The sequence below is a fragment of the Microtus pennsylvanicus genome, chromosome 13 (assembly GCF_037038515.1).
Source record: "Microtus pennsylvanicus isolate mMicPen1 chromosome 13, mMicPen1.hap1, whole genome shotgun sequence".
Lineage (NCBI taxonomy): Eukaryota > Metazoa > Chordata > Mammalia > Rodentia > Cricetidae > Microtus > Microtus pennsylvanicus.
In genome coordinates, this window is record NC_134591.1 from 77,579,284 (window position 1) to 77,601,063 (window position 21,780).

General features: G+C 50.5%; 1 protein-coding gene across 3 annotated transcripts in view; it reads right to left on the reverse strand.

Annotated features, from left to right (window-relative positions):
• Positions 1-13,887, reverse strand: part of Spsb1 (splA/ryanodine receptor domain and SOCS box containing 1) — a 73,055-nt gene extending 59,168 nt beyond the window's left edge. For 2 of the 3 annotated variants that reach the window (XM_075946287.1, XM_075946288.1), the window contains exon 1: positions 3,866-4,051. The gene's annotated coding sequence lies outside the window, so the exon portion shown is untranslated. Of the gene's footprint in view, positions 1-3,865; positions 4,052-13,774 lie in introns of those variants that run through there. The other variant, XM_075946289.1, reaches the window with a different exon arrangement.
• Positions 13,888-21,780: the final 7,893 nt, after the last annotated feature.

Consider the following 21,780-nt stretch of genomic DNA (forward strand, 5'->3'; position numbering starts at 1 on the left):
TCAGAAAGCTGTAACTTTACCCACCAAGGTGGACCAAAACATAGCCAGCAGCTTCAGGTAACCTGGTAAGCAGGGTTCACAGTGAGGGGCAGACTGGAGACCTTGTCACGGGCAGGGCTCTCCAACCTTGAGTCGCTGGGGTCCTACTCTGCTGCCCTTTTCTGAGTGTGAGGTCACATCCCAATCTCCTCCACGCTTAGCCCTGCCGGCCCAGAGCTCCCCTTCTTTTCCCGGACGTTGCATGGAGGAAGCAGAGGCCCCCAGACCCCCTCCATCCACGGACGGTACTGCCAGCTGAAGAGCTAAGCTTGGGTTGAGGTCTGGTCCAGAATTTGTTGACAAATCATTTCTCTTACCCTGACACCCGAGCCCGCCATGACCCCCGGCACCAGCATTGCACAAGGCCTGGGCCTCCACAGCAGGCAGAGCTGGCTGTGCCTCGGCCGCTTCTCTTGCCCAACTCTTCAGGGAGGCCGAGGGAGCCTAAGCCGATGTGGTTTGCCTCATGACCCTCAGACTCATTCTTTTTAATATTAGGCAACGCGCAGAACATTTACAAGGCTAAATAAGCAAGATGCTGCCCAGAGGCTCTGAAGAGTGGCACCAAGCTGGAGGCCCTGACTGGCTGTGCAGTCCTCTTGACCAGAATATACGTAAGTGTCAACGTCACCTTCACACTGACCCAAATCTTACCCTCATAAGGAGTGACACGGTGTCTTATAAAACCGATTCTCCCCCTTAAGTTCGTCTTAAAAGGTAGCTACAGGTAAGCTGACAACATAGTTCTGCTTCAGAATATCCCAACATGTATGTATACATGCACGTGCTCAAACGGGCATCCACGTAGGTGCCTGTGTTGGTCCTTGAAACTGGTGAGGGAATGTGGGGACCTATTCAGTATATTTTCCTTTCCACTGATGCATGCTTGGATTTTTTATTTTTATAACAACAAAAAAAAATCATTAAAAAAATTAACAAGGCGTCAAGATGTTTCAGCAGACAAGGCTAGCTACACAGGCTTGACAGCCTGAGTTTGATCCCCAGCATCTACATAATGTAGAGAGAAGAGATTCTCCAAGGTTGTCCTCTGACCTCTGCACACACACATACACACGCGCGCACACACACACACCATATACACATAAACACGCAATAATAAAAACTGTAAACGTTAACACAAACTTGCTGAGGGGACAGGAAAGGCAGAAGAGGGAGACGCCATTCTGGTGACTAAAGTCTGGACTGGAATTTTGACTTCACCATTCAACAGCAAACAGATCTTGACTACGTAACCTGCCAGCTGGGGCAAAGAGGGATGGAAGGAGGGAGAGCCCACAGTCCAGGGCTCCCGGGAAGTGTAGACAAGTTAACATGTCAAAGGCTTCAATCAGAGTACCAGGACATCCCTCAAGCCACTGCCCACCAAGAGTAAGACAAAGGCTCGTATCAGAGCCCTGGCAGCACGGGCATCACTCAGACTCTCCGATGGAGAGGATGCCAATGGGGGAAAGGGGTGCACGGAAAGCCCTAGATGTCAGACAGCCATGTGCTCTGTGCTCACTGACGTGGCCTGCAGTGAATGCAGGGTCTGTGCACTTACACCTAGACAGACTGAGGCACACCTGTCACATGTTTCACACCCAGAACACGAGGATGAATCAATTCACGCATACCGGCCACACCCTGTTTCCGAAAGGGAGTGGTGTGAAATTCCTAGACTAAACTTGGAACCCGGTGAGAAGCAAAGACTTGGCTAAAGTGAAGATACCTCTGCCGGCAAGCTTCATCCGCCCAGGAAGGAGAAGATGGCAGGTTCTAGAAGGGTGCACCCACATCTCCGTGAGCAGCAGCACCTCCTAGGAGCAAGAAGAATTCAACATCTATGCTGATTCCGAGGGGCCCAGTTTCACGCAGTAGCCGTGAGGAACCCATTGAAGGGTGTGTCCACCCTGGCTGGCACAACCTCACACTCAGGGAGCCTCATTTACCCCCTAAGTGACCTCACCCAGGGCCCCAGGCAAGGGCTTGGTCTGGCTGATTTAAGTGGGATCTAGGCTAAGTCAGAAAAAGACTTGTAAAGTTTCTGGATTCGGCAACTCCACACCTCCCATCCAGATAACCTCCATCCTCCCTGCAGAAATGGTTCAAATGATCTAATCCAGTTCATCACTCCGCAGCTGCCTGGCCTATGACCTCAGTGCCGGGGACACTAACCAACAACAGCCAGGACAGGACTTGGAGCTTGGTCCATAGCCCTTTGGGTAAGCCACCCAACCTCTCCACTGGGCTTCTACTGGGAAAGGGCTGGTCTAGCTGGATATTCTCTAAGTGATGTAGTGTTTTTCCCCGACTCCATGATTCCTTCTGTCTGTGCCACTGATGTTGGCGTAATGATTTCTACCTCCCAGGGATGGAAGTTAGAAAAGCCGTCTACTCTCCTCAGATCTAACAAATACGAAGAAAGCTAACTCCCTCCAGGCCACCCTACCTCAGTGTACACACACACACACACACACACACACACACACACACACACACACATCTTCAAGGACACCAAGCCTTCGCATGGGGGACAGCACTGTTCCTATAAACACCTGTTAGAACTCAGCTCATGAGCAGCTTCTGATGCTCCTAACTAGAGTATTTAATTAAATATTACTCACTCAGGAAGCAGCCTCTGCCAGCTCACCGCCACACTGCACAGTTTACTTTCAGAGAAAAAGAGAGGAAGAGAGAAAGAAGAGCCAGAGCCCTGGTCAGATGGCACTCACAGGGGCTTCCCTGGATGGGTGCCAGCTAACGCTCCAGCAATACCCCACTTACCAGAACCAAACAAGCAAGGGGATCACACTCCACAGCCTGGAGAGCCAATGGCCAGCCTCACTGGTTACCCCAGATGGCACACGCGCGCACACACACACACACAGCACATGCTCATGCCACACGCAAGAACACTTAGAAAACACATATTCACAAGGATACACTGACAGACACTCACACAAACACACGAGGACACACGCCCATACTCAAAAGCACACAACTTCCTGGCCGGCCAGCATCTTTAAAGGCAACATTTGACGAACATTCAGAGCCTTTGCCATCGCACATTGGTAAACTTGGAAACTAACGACTCTTTACACACTCGGCAGGAGCGGGGCAATCCATCCCGCTGCTCCACCAGCGACTCAGGCTGCTCCTGTTTCTCTGTTTCCATCGATTTCCTGACATAACCTCGGTTGCCGGGAGAAGCATCGGCGGCTCCGGGGTGTCTGGCGCCGAGCGCAGTGACACCAGGCGGTCTCCCATAGAGAGGCGCTACGGGGCCGCAGCAAGAGGGGGCCCGGGACAGTGGTAACCGCTGCAAATAAGAACCCAGACTGGCGGGAAAAGCGAAACTAACTCAGCAGGGTCGCGATGCTCGGTGCAGAAGGGGTCCACTCTACTTGAGCAACCAAAGTCAGCCTCGAGAACAGAACCCTAGGGCGACCGGAGACTATCGCGCGCCCCAGGCTTCTTTCCGTTCTGCAGCCGCCGCGGCTCATACCCGCGGCGCGACAGTCCCCGCTCCACTGAGGCCCCCGCCCAGTGCCGCCCCCGCAGGTGGGACCCTGGAGCCTCCAGGAGCCGCCTTCAGCAGCACAGGCAGCAGCGCGCTGGGCGGCGCCCGGCCCCTCTCCAGGGACCCAAGCGAACAGGGCTCCAGAGCCAGCGCTTCGCGCCGGGTGCCCACCCTATACCCACGCTCTGCCCCGCGCCCACCCTCTCAGTTCCCATAGCGCGGCGGTCCCCACGTTGCCTCCTCCTCGGGTCCCAGAGGCCCACTGCGCGCCCACCCACCCGGTCTTCGGCGTCCCGCGCCACCTACCGTGCAGAGAGGCCGCAGCCCCTGGAGCTCTGGACGCTCGTGGGGCTCCGGGCCGCGCCCGCTGCTGCAGAGAGCGAAATCGTTTCCTTCCCGCGGCCCCGGCGCCAGCGCCTGGAGCTGGTTCCTGCAGCAAGCGCGCGGGCCGCTCGAGCGCGACTCGTGCACTGAGAAGAAAAACCAACCGATCGCTCTAAAGTGGGGGGGTGGAGGGACAGAGGGACGTGCCAGGGGCGGGGTTTGTACGCCCCGCCACGCCCCTTGTCGAGTCCCTTACACCACGCCCTCCCTCGGGTTACGCCCTTTACCCCCGCCCTCTCGTCTTCTGCCAGCCACGCCCATGCCGTGCCCCGCCCCTTCTCCCCGCCCGGCCCCTCTACTCTCCGGGCCGGGTCGTGCGTTTCCCAGCGCTGAGCGCTGCGAGGCGCCCGAGAGAGCAGGGCGCACAGGGTGCTGAGGCGGGGCGGGGCGGGGCGGGGCGGGGCGGGGCGGGGCGGGGCGGCGGGCGGGCGAGCTCTGCAGCCCCCGCCCCGCCCTCTTGCGGAGGCTCCCTGGGGTGGTCGAGGCTGCAGCCAGGCATCTCTGCCCTGGCGTCTGCAGCAACAGCTTCGATCCCTCTGGAGGAGTTTTTGGGAAAGGCTGGGCCTGAAGCCGGGATTGTAATAACGGAAAGCCTGCGGAGGGCTGCTGTAGTGCCAGGCCCTGCATTGGGGAGTTGAGGTTCATTAATGGGGGCGGGGGCACGTTTGGCAGGGTGAGGTTATAACAATAATCACAGGAGCAAAACCTTGCTTAATTTGTTTGAAACTCTGAGATTTAAAAAAAAATTTTTTTAGAGGCTGGGTTTCTCTGTGTAGCCCTGGCTGTCCTGGAAATCACTCTGTAGACCAGGCTGGCCTCAAACTCACAGAGATCTACCTGCCTCTGCCTCCCAAGTGCTGGGATTAAATGCGCGCGCCACCACCGCCCTAAACTCCGAGTTTTAAGGTTCTGTAATGCCTACGTGCAAAGGGGCAGTATATGAATCAATTCGTAATCCGACTGGACTGTTCTCACTCTTTCTGCACCCATCGGGCCAGGCAGGCATCGCAAGACTTTCAAACCCCCAGGGGCTGGTTACATGGGTATCCACAGTACCCCTAGCTTAGGACCGCATGAGCGACAGGCAGACCTTTATGAACCTCTAGTCTGGAAGAAATCTTCCTTTCCCTCACTGTGCACAAGAGAGTGGTCACAGGTGACTAGGGGGATTTCACATTCCTGTCTGGACGAAATCCCCTTAAGATTTCCCCACTCTTCACCTGTGGGTGGTAGGGAATGCCAGAGGAGGTGCTATAAACTGTGGCCACTCTCGTTATTCAGTAACGGTAAAGATGCAACCTTAAGGGCCAGAGGAATTATGTTGCAGATAAGTTTAGTTTTGTTTGAAAATCACAGATGCTTTCACCTGCTATGGACAAGGTGGGCCTGCGGGGGAAATGTGGCCGCTCTGGGGCCCTATAGGTTTAAGTCCACAGCTATTTAGGGGGGCAGCCTTGTCGGTGCCTCGGGGGTGTTTGCCCTTGGCTGATCATCATGGCTCTCTCCCATCAGCCCTTTCACAGTTTGACGACTTGTAGCATTCTGGAATGATCACAGCAGCCACCTACCTCCTCCATGGTGTGTGTGTGTGTGTGTGTGTGTGTGTGTGTGTGTGTGTGTGTGTGTGTGTGTGTGTGTGTGTGTGTGTGTGTGTGTGTGTGTGTGTGTGTGTGTGTGTGTGTGCAGGACCACGTTATTGAACACGGTGCTGGTTCAGCATCACATGTTATTGAACAGTGACACCTGCTGGCAGAATGTGAGATTGCAGTATAGCTCTATCAAACATTCAGAGAAAAGTTTCCGTTAAACTATGCCAGGTTTTGGGTAGTACCCAGGCTTGAAGAGTTCCTAAGACTCTGAGAAGGTGTTGATAGAGAAACAGTCATTCAGTGCAACTGGGATTCAGCTCAGTTGGTAGAGTGCTTAGCATCACATAAACCTGGCCTTGCTGGCATAATACCTGTAAACCCAGCACTTGGGAGGCAGAGGCAGGAAGATCTGAAGTTCAAGGTCAGAATCCTTTACATAATGAGTTCAAGGCCAGCTTGGGCTACATAAAATCCTAAAGAGATGAGGAATAGAGTGTAGGGTTTGAGGAGATGCTGAAGGAAGACCCCAGACTCAAATAGTATGTAAGAGCAAAGAGCGCTTATTAATATCCCAGCGTGCATGTGGGGTCCTTCACCAGTACAAAACGGCAAGAATCCTGAGGGGAACGTGCAGATTCTTTTTAAGCACAGCTAAGGGGAGTTCCGGGAACAGTTAGGTCATCTCAAATATGATTAACAAACAGAGTTATATTAGTATATTTTTAAATGGCTGAGGTTTAGTCTTATCATTTTTGGACATACTTGCACAAAATTGAGCAAGTTTGGATGTGACTCAGAAGGGGCTGCTGGATTTGTCCTTGAGACAATGTGAGGCTGGCTCAGGCTTTGTCCCTGAATACAAGGGCATCGTGGATAAATGGCTCTTTGTGGGAGAGACACCTGTTCTGCCCTTCTCTGAGAACTGAAACCTAAATTCAGTTGTGAGAATAGGAATTTAACCCCTTCTGGGGGAATCCTGGGACAACAGTTATTGCAATGTTTGTTTTTTACAGAACCAGAAATGAGTTCCCTCTTGAGGAAAAGGCCTCGGGTCCAAACAGAAAGCAGTGGTTACTACTCTAAGCTTGGTGCCACTATTGCGCCAGCAGGCACACCTTACCTGGCAGGCCAGTATTGTAACTTCAGGATCCATCACACTGGGTAGGACCAGTGCTTTTTCACCTCAGCCCTGTACAGAACCTTCTTATGCTGTTCTGCACACTGGTGAGTGGTAAACAAAACAGAACAAGCCCCTGGCTTTAGAGAGTTTCCATGTAAACGGGAAAGGCTGTAATGGGATCATTCAGGGCTGCGGAGCTGGATCATTTGGTCAAATGAAGACCTGGTAAGAAACTGGCCATAGTAGCACACCTGTACCCCAGATCTGGAGATGCAAAGACGGGAGGATCCCGAGGCTCCTGCCAGCCAGGCTCGTTGATCAGCGAGCTCTGGGTTCAGTGAGAGACCCTGTCTCAAAATATAAGATAGAGATTTAAAATAACACACAATGTTGACTTCTGGCCTCTACACACAAGTTACACACATCTGAACACACACCACACACACATGTGTGGGCAGGCACACACACACACAGGTGTACAAATACACAGAGCAAGTAGCATCATTCAGACAGTAGGAGAGAGAATGAAGACTCACTTCATGGGACTGGAGAGATGGTTGAGTGGTTAAGACCAGGTTTGGCCTGCAGCACTCAGGTGGTGGCTCATGGCTATCCATAATTCTAGGTTCAGGGATAATGCCTTATTCTGACCTCTGAAGGCACCAGGATTGACCGTTGTGTCCAGACATACAGGCAACACACACACGAATCTTTTTTATTTTTATTTTATTTTATTGGTTTTTTTTTTTTGAGACAGGGTTTCTTGGTAGTTTTGGAGCCTGACCTAGAACTAGCTCTTGTAGACCATGCTAGCCTCCAACTCACAGAGATCCACCTGCCTCTGCCTCCCGAGTGCTGGGATTAAAGGCGTGCGCCACCACTGCCCAGCTGTATCGTTTTTCATTAAGTTATTTTAAAAAAAGACTCATTTTAGGTGTATTTGTTCAATGGTCTGTTTTTCTTTTTCTTAGAAGCTTGGGGCAAGAACACCTCTATTCAGGACTCTGGCTCAGAATTTTAAGACTCTATATCAGTGCTTCTTATCCTATGGGTCACAACCCCTGTGGGGGTTGAATGACCCTTTCACAGTGACATCTTAAGACAACTGGAAACACAGATATTTACATTACAATTTGTAACATTAGCAAAATTACAGTTAGTAAGTAGCAACAAAAATAATGTTATGGTTGGGGTTCACCGCAGCATGAAGAACTGTACTGAACACAGCATTAGGAAGGTTGAGAACCATTGCTCCATATAAAGAATCTAGAAAAGCCACTCTGTGGTCCCCAGACAATAAGACACCTCTGGCAGCTCTCGATCTCTCTCCAGTCCCCACCACAGAGTTTGCTGTGTTTGGTAGGTATCTTGATCATGAGCCCAGACCCCCAGATCTGGACTTTTTTTCATCCTCACACCTAACAAGAATCAGTTTCCTCATTCACTCAGCACTGGCACTTATTGGGCATGAGCCATAGGTCCTGCTGCATGCTGGGAGCTTGTTGGATGGAGCAAGAGGAAAAGGATGGAAGATGAAACTGAGTCAGCTTCGGTTCTACCTCACACCAAGAGCTCGAAGCATTGGTCCCATCACCCTCTGCACACAGCCTAGAACATTCTAGAATGTTCCTTGAAGATGGCCTGAATCTTCCCAGAGAAGATCGGCATGGAAGAAGAGTAATTAAAATGTCAAGATCCATCAAATCTCTTTCTAGCTACACTTGTTATATGCTTACCACCTCCAGGAATTACGTGTGTTATCTGCATCCTCCCACAGGGCCCTCCCAAGAAGTACATGCTGTGATTTTCTCTGTTTTGTCATGAAGCTAAAGAAACCCAAACTGTCAATATTCATGGGGTTGGAAGTGGCAAGGAAGGAATATTTCTAGAGCCTGAGTCAGCCTTGCTTTTGGCCCTGACAGGAAACTAGTATGCATGCCCTCCTCACCCCTCAGCTGTCTGGTGCTGGCTCTTCATTCTCCTTCCTTTGGGAACTCAGTCCTTCAATCACTCAGCAACAGAAATGGTCTCTGCAATGCCAACTTCCACAGTCCCACTCTGTTAATTAACATGGAGCCAAAGGCAGTCAGGATGGCTCAGCAGGTGAAGTGCTTGGTGCCAAGCTTGAGACCTGGGTTTGATCCCCAGAACTCACATGGTGGAAGGAGAGAACAGATTCCCTCAGGTTGTCCTCCATATTCATTGCACAGAATGCATGAATGTGTGGGCATGCACACACACACACACACACACATACACACACACACATACACACACACCTCACAATCAATCAATATTTTTAAAACAGACTTCTTCCAGAGGTCCTGATTTCAATCCCCAGCAACCACACGGTGACTCACAGTCATCTGTACTAAGATCTGGTGTCCTCTTCTGGCCTCTTCTGCCTACACACAGGCAGAAAGCTGTATATATAATTAATAAATAAATCCTTTAAAAAAATCAATCAATATTTTTAAAACAGAGTCCCACAATCTGACCATGTCGACAAGGCCCTCGATGGCTGGCCTTCTGTCCCTCTGCACCTGGCACCCTCTCGCCATCTCTCCAGCCCCACCACTCTTCCCTTCATGTCTTCATCCTCCTGCTTCCTCCCACCACGACAGCCACGGGCCTCTCTCCAGGAGCATCCCCTCCTCTCCTTCTCTGCTCTGGCTCCCAGCTCCCATCTGCCCTTCTTGGCTTGATCACACCCGATTCCACGCTCTCCCACCCGGCCCTCCCTCACAACACCTGTCAGAGAAGCAATCTCTGATGAACCCCAATCTCATCGGACTCTTACATGAGGGGCTATGTTGCCCTCCCACAAATGCCCAAGGCTCATCTGGGTCCAAGTGTGACACATGATATCTCTGTCATTGCCATGAAACAAACCACCCCCAAATCCAGCTGCTAAAGCAATAAGAGCAATCGTCATTCTGTCACGTGTACTGACTGGCTGGGGATGAGCTGGTTCTCCTGGCCTTGGGCTCCAGGGTTATCTGAGCCTGACTCACAGATGAGCAACCCTGGACCTGAGTTGAAAGGGCAGCGGAACCCTGTGGAAGTCCTGATGGCAGAAAACCTGGAAGGAAAAACTGGAGCTTGTATACCTTTTAAGTCTCTGATCTGCTCCCTTCCAGGACAAGAGGAAGTCACAGGGTGGAGGACGAAGATGCCTCAGCGGGTGGGACTGAGGGAACAGTGACTCTTTCCTTAACAATCTCAGTCCCACTGTCCTCAAAGAGTATTGGATGAATTAATGAAGACGTTCAACTGAATAAGCTTAGTCTACAAAGGGACAGCCAGGCGAGGAAGGAAGGGAGCAGCCTGATGTCATCAGTGTGACATGCTCCATGCCCAGTACTCCCGAGGCAGCTTCTGGGCTGTGGCATGTTTAAAGCCTTGGTTGAAGTTCCCAGGTTCTTCCCAGTTAGAATAAATGAATTTTTAAAGAAAAACCTTGTTTAAAGGGCCAGCCACTGCAACCTGGCAATCCCAGACAGTGGGAATCAGAGGCAGGAGGATCAGCAGTTCAAGACTGCCTCAAACAAAACAAAAGGAAACCTCATTTGGTTAACCCTCACAGGAGTCTTCCGGTGTGGATGCAGAAATGGGAGGCGCAGACGAAATCAATGGTTTGTTCAGGACAGCATAGCCCCTAGTCAAGTTACTGACAAACTTATAGTGTAGCTTCGAACCCAGCACCTAGCTTCAAATTCAGCACAGGTACTGAAAACTTTTCTTATGCCTATGAGTAAAATACCTCACAGAAGCAATGCTTGGGGGGAAAGGTTGGTTTGGGCTCCCAGTCTCGGTGGCTCTCCCAGTGGGGAAGGCAGGACTGTAGGATCGGTTGGTTCCCAGCTGGCAAGAGCTTATATGGGGGCTGTCTTGGTGGGACAAGAGGCAGAGAGCTCAGGCTAGAAGCGGAAGCAGATACCAGCTTCAAGGCTCCTACCCAATAACCCATTTCTGCCAGGCAGGCCACTGCCCCATCGATACCACAACCTCCAAAGAGAGAGAGAGAGAGAGAGAGAGAGAGAGAGAGAGAGAGAGAGAGAGAGAGAAAAGGCTCCATGAGGGACTTCACATCCCAGCTGTTGGCAGCACCTCATCCTGGTCTCTACCTGAGATCGTGTGTTTAGGTAAAGTCAAAAACAAAAATGTGGGGCTGGAGAGACAGCTCAGCAGTTAAGAGCATGCGCGGACTGTTCCTCAGCTCCCAGCACCCGGCATCAAGTGCTCACCATCACCTGTCATTCCAGTTCCAGGGGATCTGATGCCTCCTGTGGCCTCCTCAAAAACTTTACTCAGGCTTGCACACACAAAATAAATAAAATTAGAAAAACCTTATGAAGGAGCAATCAAGGAAGACTATTGAAAAATATGAGAGTAAATAACAGAACAACAACAAAAAAATTCTAGTAGCCACCCTTGGGTGTAGCAACTGGGTTTGGGGGTGGGCAGGGAACCACTGAGGAGGGGTGTTGTTTTGCTTGTATCTTTTTCATATTTAAAAAGGTATTTGTACCAGGCGGTGGTGACGCACGCCTTTAATCCCAGCACTCGGGAGGCAGAGGCAGGTGGATCTCTGTGAGTTCGAGGCCAGCCTGGTCTACAAGAGCTAGTTCCAGGACAGGAACCAAAAGCTACGGAGAAACCCTGTCTTGAAAATCCAAATAAATAAATAAATATAAATAAATAAATAAATAAGTATTTGTGACTAGGAACATAGCCCAGTGTTAGGTCGTGTTCCTAGTGGCCCCGTGTCTGATACCTGGGATTGTAGAATCAAATAAACGAATAAACAACTTGCATGCATTTTAAATAGTTCATGTCTATAATAAAACACCACAGGGATTTCCTCCCCAGAGTTCTGGAGGCTGGAAGGACTGGGAGGAAGTCCAAATTGCCCTGTCTGGGGAAGGCCCGTGTCTCATTTTGTTTTCTACAGCTGTGATCAACACCTTGAACAAAAGCAGTGTCGGGAGGAAAGGGTTTAACTTGCCTACAGGTTAGAATCATCACTGAGGGAAGTCAGGGCAGGAACCTGGAGGCAGGAACTGAGGTAGAGGCTGTGAAGGAACGCTGCTTACTGGTTTGCTCTCTGTGATTCTTCCGGTTTGCTGTCTTAATCAGCCCAAAACCACCTGTCTAGGGGTGGCATTGCCCACAGTGGGCTGGACCCTCCCACATCTGTCCCACAGACTAGTCTTCAGGCTAATCTTATAGAGTTGTTTTCTCAGCTGTGGGTCCCTCTTCTCAGACGACCCCAGCTCATGACACGGTGGCAAACACTTAACAAACACAGCATGTTTGCCAGACAGTTGTAACCTCCTATGTGACCTGCCTGCACGGTGGAAGAGTGTGCGAAGTCTCTCGGGCCTCTCTTATAGGGACACTAATTTCATTCATGAGGGTACCACCCATCTCTGAGGACACAAACATTCAGATAGCAACAGCCCGCGTTGTCCTGCTTACAGCACAAATCAAGAAAAGTCAACTCCAACCGTCCCCTTCCCCAGAGGTGGCCTTCTCATGGTCACCTGGACATACCCCAGGGAGCAGCAGGCCTTCTGTGTGCTCTGCTGGAGGGGCCACAAGCCATATCCTGGCCTCCTGCTCTTCCTCCTAACCACTGACCATGGAGCTGGCTCCAGTCAGGGGATAGAGGCACTGTTGGGGCTCAGAATTGAGGGTTCCCAGCTATCATGGCCCCTGGTTGGCTCTTCCTCCAAAAAAAAAATCCCTTGGTCTCTCCTGCCAGGCAGAGCTCAGAACCCAGGGCACGGCTTCCTGGCTCTTCCTGGCACCGCAAGAAGCAGACAGCCCTGGACAAGGCTCCCATAAGCACATCGGCTGCTCTGTCCCCTTTCCATTGTCACAGCCCCCCCCCCCCAGTCCTGAGCCCTTGCCTCTCACCTGTGCTATGGGATGCCCTGGGTTTTGAAATAGGGCTGCTCTGGTACATGATGCTCTGGGATGCCGGGGAAATCAAACACCAGTCTACCCTGTACTATCCAACCAGTTCTTAGGAGTGGACCAGCCACAGAACCACGACTCACCCCACCCGACCCTGCTCCATCTCTGAGCCATGGCAGCATAGTGTGGGGACCGCTGAATCTGGCTGAGGTCCCGGGCGCCCACCCAGAATGGAGAAGGCGGAGGCTGGCAGGGATCAAGCTGAAGGGCCTTTCTATTTAAGGGGAAAACACAAGGCAATATTTTTAGGTGCCCGCTAAGCTGTCTGCTGTGTGGCTTAGTGGTGGAGGCCCCGTCTGCAGCGAGGACTGCAGCGGAGAAGAGGTGAGCTGGCGCCTCCTGTCTCTGAGTGGCTCGGGAGAGATTCTGACATCTGGTTTTAAGTGTGGGGTCTGTTTTTTTCCTGTTCAACTGGTAGGTTTGCCTGGAGCCCTAGAAAAAAAAATCTTTCAGGAAATTGGTGGCAATCTGAACCCAGATCCTCTGGCCTCTGGGTCCCTGACACTAGACCACCCAGGATCTGGAACGTTCCATGAGTGGGCTGAACCTTTTCCGGTGGCTGCATCCGGAAGCCACTCTGCAGCTGTTGGGGGGTGGAGGGTGGGGGCTACACTGGTTCTAGGATGTCAGCCTGCCCTCCTCAGGTCTGGGCTTCACAGGGTTCCTGCTCACTGAGGGGCCAATGGCACAAAGAGACACCAAGCCGTTCAGTGGTTAGGCAGGGCCACACCGGCTCGGGAAGGCATGAGAGCTACAGCTAAGGCTGGAAGAGAAGCTGCGCCTCCCGTAGGAAATCCGGTGCCACTGTCGCCTGACCGGGTCAAATGAACCTGCTTCCACAAGCCAGCTCTCTGCGTCAGGGCGCTCTCTGAAGGCACTGGCTCTCAGAGCGAGCCTGAGATGTGGTGGTGCATGCCCCTAACCCCAGCACTTAGAAAGAGGAGGCAGGAGAATCAGGACTTCAACACCAGCTTCCTAGCGGGTTTGAAGACTCTATGAGATCCTGTCTCAAAAACAAAAACTATCCCAGTTCACGGAGGAGGAAAAAGAACCTCAGAGTGGTCACGTGACCCCGTGACATTCACTGCTAAGGAGTGGAGCTGGGATCTGAACTCTGACCTTTCACGTTTAGAATCTCACCAGGTGTTATCGCCTCAACAGGTTGCGAACAGGGGTCCCACATCCTTGTTCCTGGCTTCCGATGGAGAGCGTAGAAAGTGTGTCACGGACGAAGCTGATCCTCCCTTGTGGACCTGGGAAGAGGAAATCACTGTTGGCAGGAGCTGGAGAAGGGGTGTGTGGGCGGGGTGCCAGCAGCCCAGCATGAGCCAGACCGCTACTGAGCAAGCCCATGGGAAGGAAATGTTCGTGGGCAGGGCAGCATGGTGGTCTGGCCCAAAGGCCTGACTCACTTTCTGAGTGCCCAACGGCACACCAGGGAGGTTATGTGACAAGAAACAGCAGGCCTTTGCCCCTAACTGGGGAGATTTGTCACAATGTGGCAAAGAAACGGAGGGCTTGGCCCGCTTCCTCAAAGCCAGGGACCCAGCATCTGCCATTGCGCCTGAACCGAAGAGTTCCAGGGGGAGGAATCCATGAATGAGTGAATAAAAGGTGTGTTGATGGGCAGATCACCCACCCCTGGATCCCGGAGCATTCGTACAGCAGCTAGCTGCATGGGCTGGACCCCTGGTATAAGCGAGCCGTGCCCCAAACATCGCCAAACACGTTTGTATCTTCCTACAATGTCGCAATAAATTCAACCAGTTCTCTTGAGTCATGCTCCTTCAGCCCCAAGGAGAAGATGCTCATGAACCCAGCTAGAGGGGTGCTGGTGGCCCACAGAGCTGCTGGGGGTCCACCTCAGAGTGGAGTTGAGCTGCAGAGGATCGGACTGTGGGCATGAGACACAGAAACAAGACGGGATAGAGGGCGGCAATGTGGTGACCCAGCAGACAGACTCAAGCAGGGGGACTGAGCTGAGCTGGAGCCCTGGGGACAGTAGGAAGTTCTCTGCCTCTCAGTCTCTTGACACGCATCAAGGGTGAGATCACAGGTCAGGGGGACCGTCTATCTCAGTGTCAAATGTCCAGGGAGGCTACATCATCCCTTCACACATGTGGCGTGTTTGGCAAGTTCTCAGGCTGGTTTTTCTGATACGGTTTTTGCATTTTACTTTTCATTATTTGCATGTGCGGAGGTCAGAGGACAGCTTTGTGGGGTCAGTTCTCTCCTCCCACCTTTCCACGAGTTCCAGAGAGAGAACACAACGCTGTCAGGTTTGACCGACGGCGATGGTGAGCCTTCTTGCCAGGCCTATTTGAATTTCATTTGCCGCTCTAGCACTGTTTTAGGGCAAAGTCATTTCTAACTACTCTGGATACGGTTTTTGTCTGGGAGACGGTCCCCCATCCCTTGTACATTCATGTCTCCAAGCCTATGGGTGAGACCCGGTCAGAGAGGACTGAACAGCCTTCAAGGCTGTATGGGTCTGTCCTCTCTCAGCCTCCGTAGCCCAAGCTGCCCACCTGGAACCACCCTGTCTAGCAGTTCGGGACCTCAGGGGTCTTCAGAACACAACCTTTCTTTCCCCTCTTCCTTCTGTGGCCAGCGCTCTGCTTTGGGATCCCCATATCATTGGACTTTTTTTTTTATTTTCGAGACAGGGTTTCTCCGTAGCTTTTTGGTTCCTGTCCTGGAACTAGCTCTTGTAGACCAGGCTGGCCTCGAACTCACAGAGATCCGCCTGCCTCTGCCTCCCGAGTGCTGGGATTAAAGGCGTGCGCCACCACCGCCCGGCTATCATTGGACTTCTAAGACAGAAACTAGAATCCTGTTTTTCCGTGTCTAGAGATACAGCTCAGTTGGCAGAATGCTTGCCCAACAGGCTTGAAGCCTTGGGTTTAATCCACAACGCTGCATAAACAAGAGTGGTTGCCTGTGTCTATGATGTGTACTCTGAAAATGGTGAGTTCAAGGCCAGCCTGAGCTGTGTGAGACCCTGTCTGAAAAGCAAACAATAAAAACAAATCTGTTTTTCTCTATGCACACAGCCCTGGGGTTAACCCCTAACCCTGCAAAAATAAAATAAATAAATACATAAACTCAATGTAATATGGATATGAAGAACCCTAAGTCCCGAACATTCTCCTGTGTCTTGGTGGTGTTGCTCTGGGCTGGGGATCTGTTCTGTTCTGTGTCTGTCTGCTCTATTGTCCAGGGGTTCTTTCCTTAGGAGTGAAAAAATCCAGTTCAAAGCAGTTTAAGCTGGGAAAGAAGCCGGACGGATTGGTTTACAGGCAAGGGAAGGCGTGGGCAGAGCCTTGGGCACCAAAGGCTGGCTGGAGACCTCAGGCCCCCTGTCTGCTGGGCTTCCTTCTCTGGGCCCAGCAATCAATGGGGAAGAAAAGAGACTGCCTGCCTGCTCTTCAGGCTTGAAACATGGGACCAGCCCTTAGTCAAAAAGAGAAATGCGCTTTCCCTCCCAACTCCGGGTAGAAAATGCCAGGGGACAGTGCTCAGTCCTGGCCCCAGCCTTTGGCACAGGCCTCATAGGAATGCCCTGGTGGGTGGGAGTCTGGTGGGCGGGAGTGCCGGGGCCTCTTATTCTCCTTTCTGAAATAAAGGAAAGGACCTGCAGGGAGCAGACTTGCACGGGACGGATGCCCACCGATGGCTCAAACCTTGTTTAGGGCCAAGGACTGTTTGTGGGATCAGCTTCCCTCAGATCCAGTTGAGACAGGATGGAGGGAAAGTTACTGGGCAGGGCAGGGCAGGGCAGGACACCCATGGAGGCTAAGCAGCCTGCTGCTACCCCCTCTCCCTGGGTATCTGTGGTCAGGGGAGAAGATCCAAATATAACTGGCCTAGGGCTTCCACCCTATTGAGAAGGGCTCAGAGTTGAAATCAGGGGAGAGAAAGGGGGCTGGGAAGTCAAAGCCATGGCCACTATACTCCCTGACACAAGGCTTCTCTTCCTGTCCCTAGTGCTATCCTTTCTCTTCCTTCATCTTCACTCAAGGCAGATCAATAAGTCAAAGGGATGAATGAGGCAATCTCAGCGCCTGGCACTCAGGACACTATAGGGCATGGACTCAGATTTGGGGAGAGCCAGAGGGTGTGTTCTTCTGTTCTCTTATATACTCACTAAAACTGTAATTTTAAAAAATGGCACAAGAGAGAAACATGTATACCATATGATGGAACTCACATGGAGGGGGTTTTATTGGAGGAAAGGGAATGGGAAAAAAGGCTGGGAGGTAAGGGGAGGGGAGGTGAAGGAAGGGAGGGGAGGGGAGGGGGGAGATCAGCCTCTGGTGACAGGAACAGAAGAAGTGGAGGAGAAGGAGGAGGAAGAGGAGGGAGGGAGGGAGAGGGGGAGAGAGAGGGGGGGCAAGGCCTACCTTTTAAAAGGGAACATAATAAACGTGCAGAGGGGATGTGCTTAGTGACTGCAGCTGAGGACATATCCTGTCAGGACCCCAAGGGCAGGCCAGTGCAGATGCCTGAACACTAACACTAACTCCTGGGGCAGGGGCAGAAGACCCAGGTACCCTGAGGGAGCTGACTGGTACCTGGGGACACATCCTTATAGGAAGCCACTGAGTGACATTTGGGGTGAGAAGAGAAGAGAGATAGGACACCTGGAGACTGCAGATGGGCAAGGGGGGAGGGGGAGCTGAGGGAAGAGCAAGAGATGATTGAGGGGAAAGCCCGTTTGTCTGTCCCTGGAACATTCTTTCTTGGACACTCCCCACAGTGGGGCTGTGTGAAGGGGCACCGTCTGCCTCTGTCCAGGAGCTCCTACGTCTCACACCTGCACTGACCAGCTTGCTCTGTCACTTACACCTAAGACACCCATAGCCTGCCCCCCCCCGGGCATCTTAGGGTTTTGTGAAGCTCCTCTACCGCAGCACATGAAGACACAACAGCTATAAGAAGTCAAAAGTGGGTCAGAGCAGAGTGGCTGTGGCAGCCGTGGAATTTTTGAGGTACCAGAAGGCATTTAAGCATTCGGCCTTAGAGACTAAGGAAAACATCAGACGGGGCTGGATGACTTGGTGGGTATTTGCCTAATGGTTTGAGTTCAATTCTTGGGACTCATATGGTGGAAGGAGAGAACCAGGTTTCCATGAGTTGTCTTCACACTTTGTGTTCCTTTACACACACACACACACACACACACACACACAAACACACACTGAAAACTTCAACATATTGGAAAGGAAACCAAAGCCTTTAATTCCAGCACTCTGGAGGCAGAAGTAGACAGATCTCTAGGACTTCATAAAGAGATCCTATCTCAAAACAAAACAAAAAAGGAAAAGTGAGAAAAGAAACCAACGAAGTAGAAACTGGATAATGGAAACACTACCTACGGTTCTGGATTGGCAGTGTTAATGTAATGAAAATGGCTCTACTCCCAAAATTAACCTAGATCGTTATAGCGGGTACAGAAGTCCCGTGCTCACAGTTAAGCACCAGGCGAACCGGGAATGTTACTTGTGGCAGGGTTGTTCCTTCCAAGTAATGGATGCATACTCTGTTATCCACCCAGAAGGCTGGGAGTGGATGTGGTTTAAATAGCTTGGTGACCTTTGCTCTCTCTGTGTGGCCAAGACCACACTGAAACCTCCCAGATCCTTATGGTGAGCTTGGTTTTTCTCCCCCAGTCAATCTATAGAACCTATCTTTATGGCCGGTGTCCCACGTACTTCACAAACAGTTTCGATGTAGTCATGTCTGGTCTTTATTTAGCCTACTTTGTTCGTCAGAGATTTATGTGTACACGTGAGACTAAGTTAATTAGCACCAGAAAAGTTTTCACCAAATTGTGCTGTGCTTAAATACGCCTAAAATAAACCACTAGGGGTCAGATTTCTGAAGTCTGAACCCAAATTGGTTATTTGGTCATGTTGAACCAAACTGCTTTCTTGCCCATCCCACAGACTATCACTCTGCTAGCCATGGAGGCTGCAGAGACCGCAGCAGACATTCAATGCAGTACTCATTACAATTCTGACAACGTTTCTTTTTCCGAGACATAGTTTCTCTGTGTAACCCTGGCTGTGCGGGAACTCGCTCTGTGCTCTGTAGACCGGGCTGGCCTCGAACTCAGAGATCCACCTGCCTCTGCCTCCCAAGTGCTGGGATTAAAGAGGTGTGCCTCCATGCCTGGCTCTGACAACATTCTCCACACATCTAGAAAAAAAAAAGCCTAAGAATTCATGTAGAACCACAAAAAAATCACAAAGAGCCAAAGCAATCCTTAGCGGCAGGAACATAGCTGGTTATATCACAATACTTGATCTCAAATTATACTACAGAGCTACAGTGACAAACACAATTTGATTTGGCATGAAACAGGCATTTAGACCAATAGAATAGAACAGAAGATGTTAAAATCAAGCCACAAAGCTATGGGAACCTAATTTTGGATAAAGGAGGTCAAACGTGGGGTGGTGGGGAAGGAGACGCGCTAATCAAGAGGAAATGCCGGTAAAGCTGGGTTTCCACCCACAGAAAAATGAAATCATATTCATGTCTTTTACTCTGTGTAAAGATGAACGTGAGGTGATTAAAGACCTTAATTTAAAACTTGAAATGCTAGACATTCTGGAAGAAAACATAAGGACTATTCCTCAAGGCACTGGGGTAGGCAAGAACTGCCTGAATAGAACAGGAACAGCCAGGAACCAGCCTTAAGCATCAACACACAGGACAATGTGAAAACAAGTTCCTGCACAGCAAAGGCAATGGCCAGCCGAGCAGTCACACAGCCCACTGCATGGAAAAAACCCTCGGTCAGCTGGACCTCGGGTGAGGCTCCTATCCAGAGTTTATCAAGGACTGCAGAGAGGAAACATCAAGGAAATAAAACAGCGGAACAACAGATGAGCTAATGAATGAGCAGATTGTAAACAGAAGAAACACACACAGAAACAAGAACTACTTTAAAGGGCTCACCATCCCCAGTCACTGGAGAAATGCAAATTAAAATTACTCCAAGACCACCTCATCCCACTCAACATGGCTGTCGCCAAGAAAGCCCACAACATTGTCTTAGTTAGGATTGCTACTTCTGTGTGATGCAACACCATCACCAAAAGCAGACTGGGGACGAGAAAGGGTTCATTTGGCACACACTTCCATATCACAGTTTATCATTGGAGGAAGTCAGGACAGGAACTCAAGCAGGGCAGGAACCTGAAGGCAGGAGCTGATGCAGAGGCCACAGAGGGGTGCTGCTTACTGGCTTGCTCCTGGTGACTGCTCGACCACTGTCTTATAGAACCCAGGACCACCATTCTAAGGTGGATCCCACTCACCTGGGCTGGGCCTTCCCAGGGCAATCTCTAATGGAGAAAATGCCCTCCAGGCTTGCCTACAACCCAATCTCATGGAGGTATTTTCTCAATAGATGCTCATTCCTCTCTGATGACTCTGGTTTGTTGACTTAAAACTGGCCAGTACACACTCCCACTGTTGGCTTCTGGGGAACGGAGAGCCAGTTTTCTTTAAGGGTGTGGCCACTAGTAGGTTGACCATGGCCTAGTGGATGACCCCACCCATGAGTATTTAGGAGCACAAATTGGACTCAGTGAGTTATTTAAAAAAAAAAAAGGATACAAGGGCTGGAGAGATGGCTCAGCAGTGAAAAACACTGGCTGCTCTTCCAGAGGACGGGTTCAACTCTCAGTACCCACACAGTCGCTCATAATGGTTTGTAATGCCAGACCCAGAAGATGAGATGCCCTCTTCTGGCATTCTTGGGTATTACACACATGGGTACACAGAAATACAGGCAGGCAACTACTACAAACAAATTTAAAAATAATTTTTCAAAAGATACAAAGTTGGGAGAGGTGGAGAGGTAGATGTGGAATCAGGGGGAAGTTAGGGGTGGATTCCATCAAAATACATGTGTGGAGTTCACAAAGAATTAATAAAAATATCATTTATAAAAGAAGTCTGACAACAAATGCTGGGAAGGGTGGGAGGAAAGGGAACCTTTATTCACTGCTGGGGTGCAAATCAATGCAGCCAGTGTGGAAATCAGCTTGGAGGTGCCTGAAGAAGGACGCCTAAAAGAAATCCCACACTAGCTCAGAATTGGGTATAATAGAGGGTTATAGCAGATCACAATCCTCTGCTAGAATGGGGAACAGCAACTGAATCCTGCAGCCGGAAGAGAGGCCGGACGAGCACTTTACATTGGCATAAATAGTATAAGAGACCACACCCAAGTGGGCAGGTAACTTAAAGGCTACTGGTGATAGGAATTCCTACAACACCTCCCCCTTTTGTTTAAATAAGAAGGTTCTAAGCCTAATACAAAGTTATATACAATAAGAACAAATATCAGGTATAAAAACGAGAATTACAACCAGCATAAACAATAGCAAGCAAGAAACATATGATAAGTGTTTCAATAATTATCCTAATGAGTTTAAGTCTTGTATATAAATAACTCGGCCAAGTCATGAGAGAAAAGTAACTACAACTGTCTAGTCTTCAACCCCAATGAAGACCCTAGAAGGGAAATGATATTACTTTAATAAGCAGAAAGTGCAATCAAGCAACTTCCAAAATGTGCAACAAATGACAGAGACAACTGGATACCTGGGCAATCACCCAACGTCACATTTGCAACATTGGAGCAGCCAACTTTGGCTAAGGCCTAGAGCAACTGACAGACCATTTTCAGAGGCAGGAAAATTTTCAAAACCATCTTACCCTGTCTGCTGCCTCCCACTACAGGTTCCTCCAAAACTGCAGAACTGACCTATGGCCCACCCATCACACTCTGGGCATTGGACAACAATCTCCACGCTCCATCGCAAAAATGTTTGCGCGTTCGTGTTTATTGCTGAACTAGTCACAGAGCAAGGACATGGAACCAGAACAGATGTCCATCAACAGATGGATGGATGATGCAAATGGGGTGTATTTATATACAGAACGCTACTCAAGCAGTTTACAAATGAAATTGTGAGCTGTGTTCAGGAAAATGGGTAGAGCTGGAAAGTATAACACTACACAAGGTGATCCAACCCCAAAACATGTTCGCTGTCACATTCCAATCACAGCGGGCAATGCATTCATGCGCATGTGTAAAAGGAGTCGCTCCATAAGGCCTACAGTTT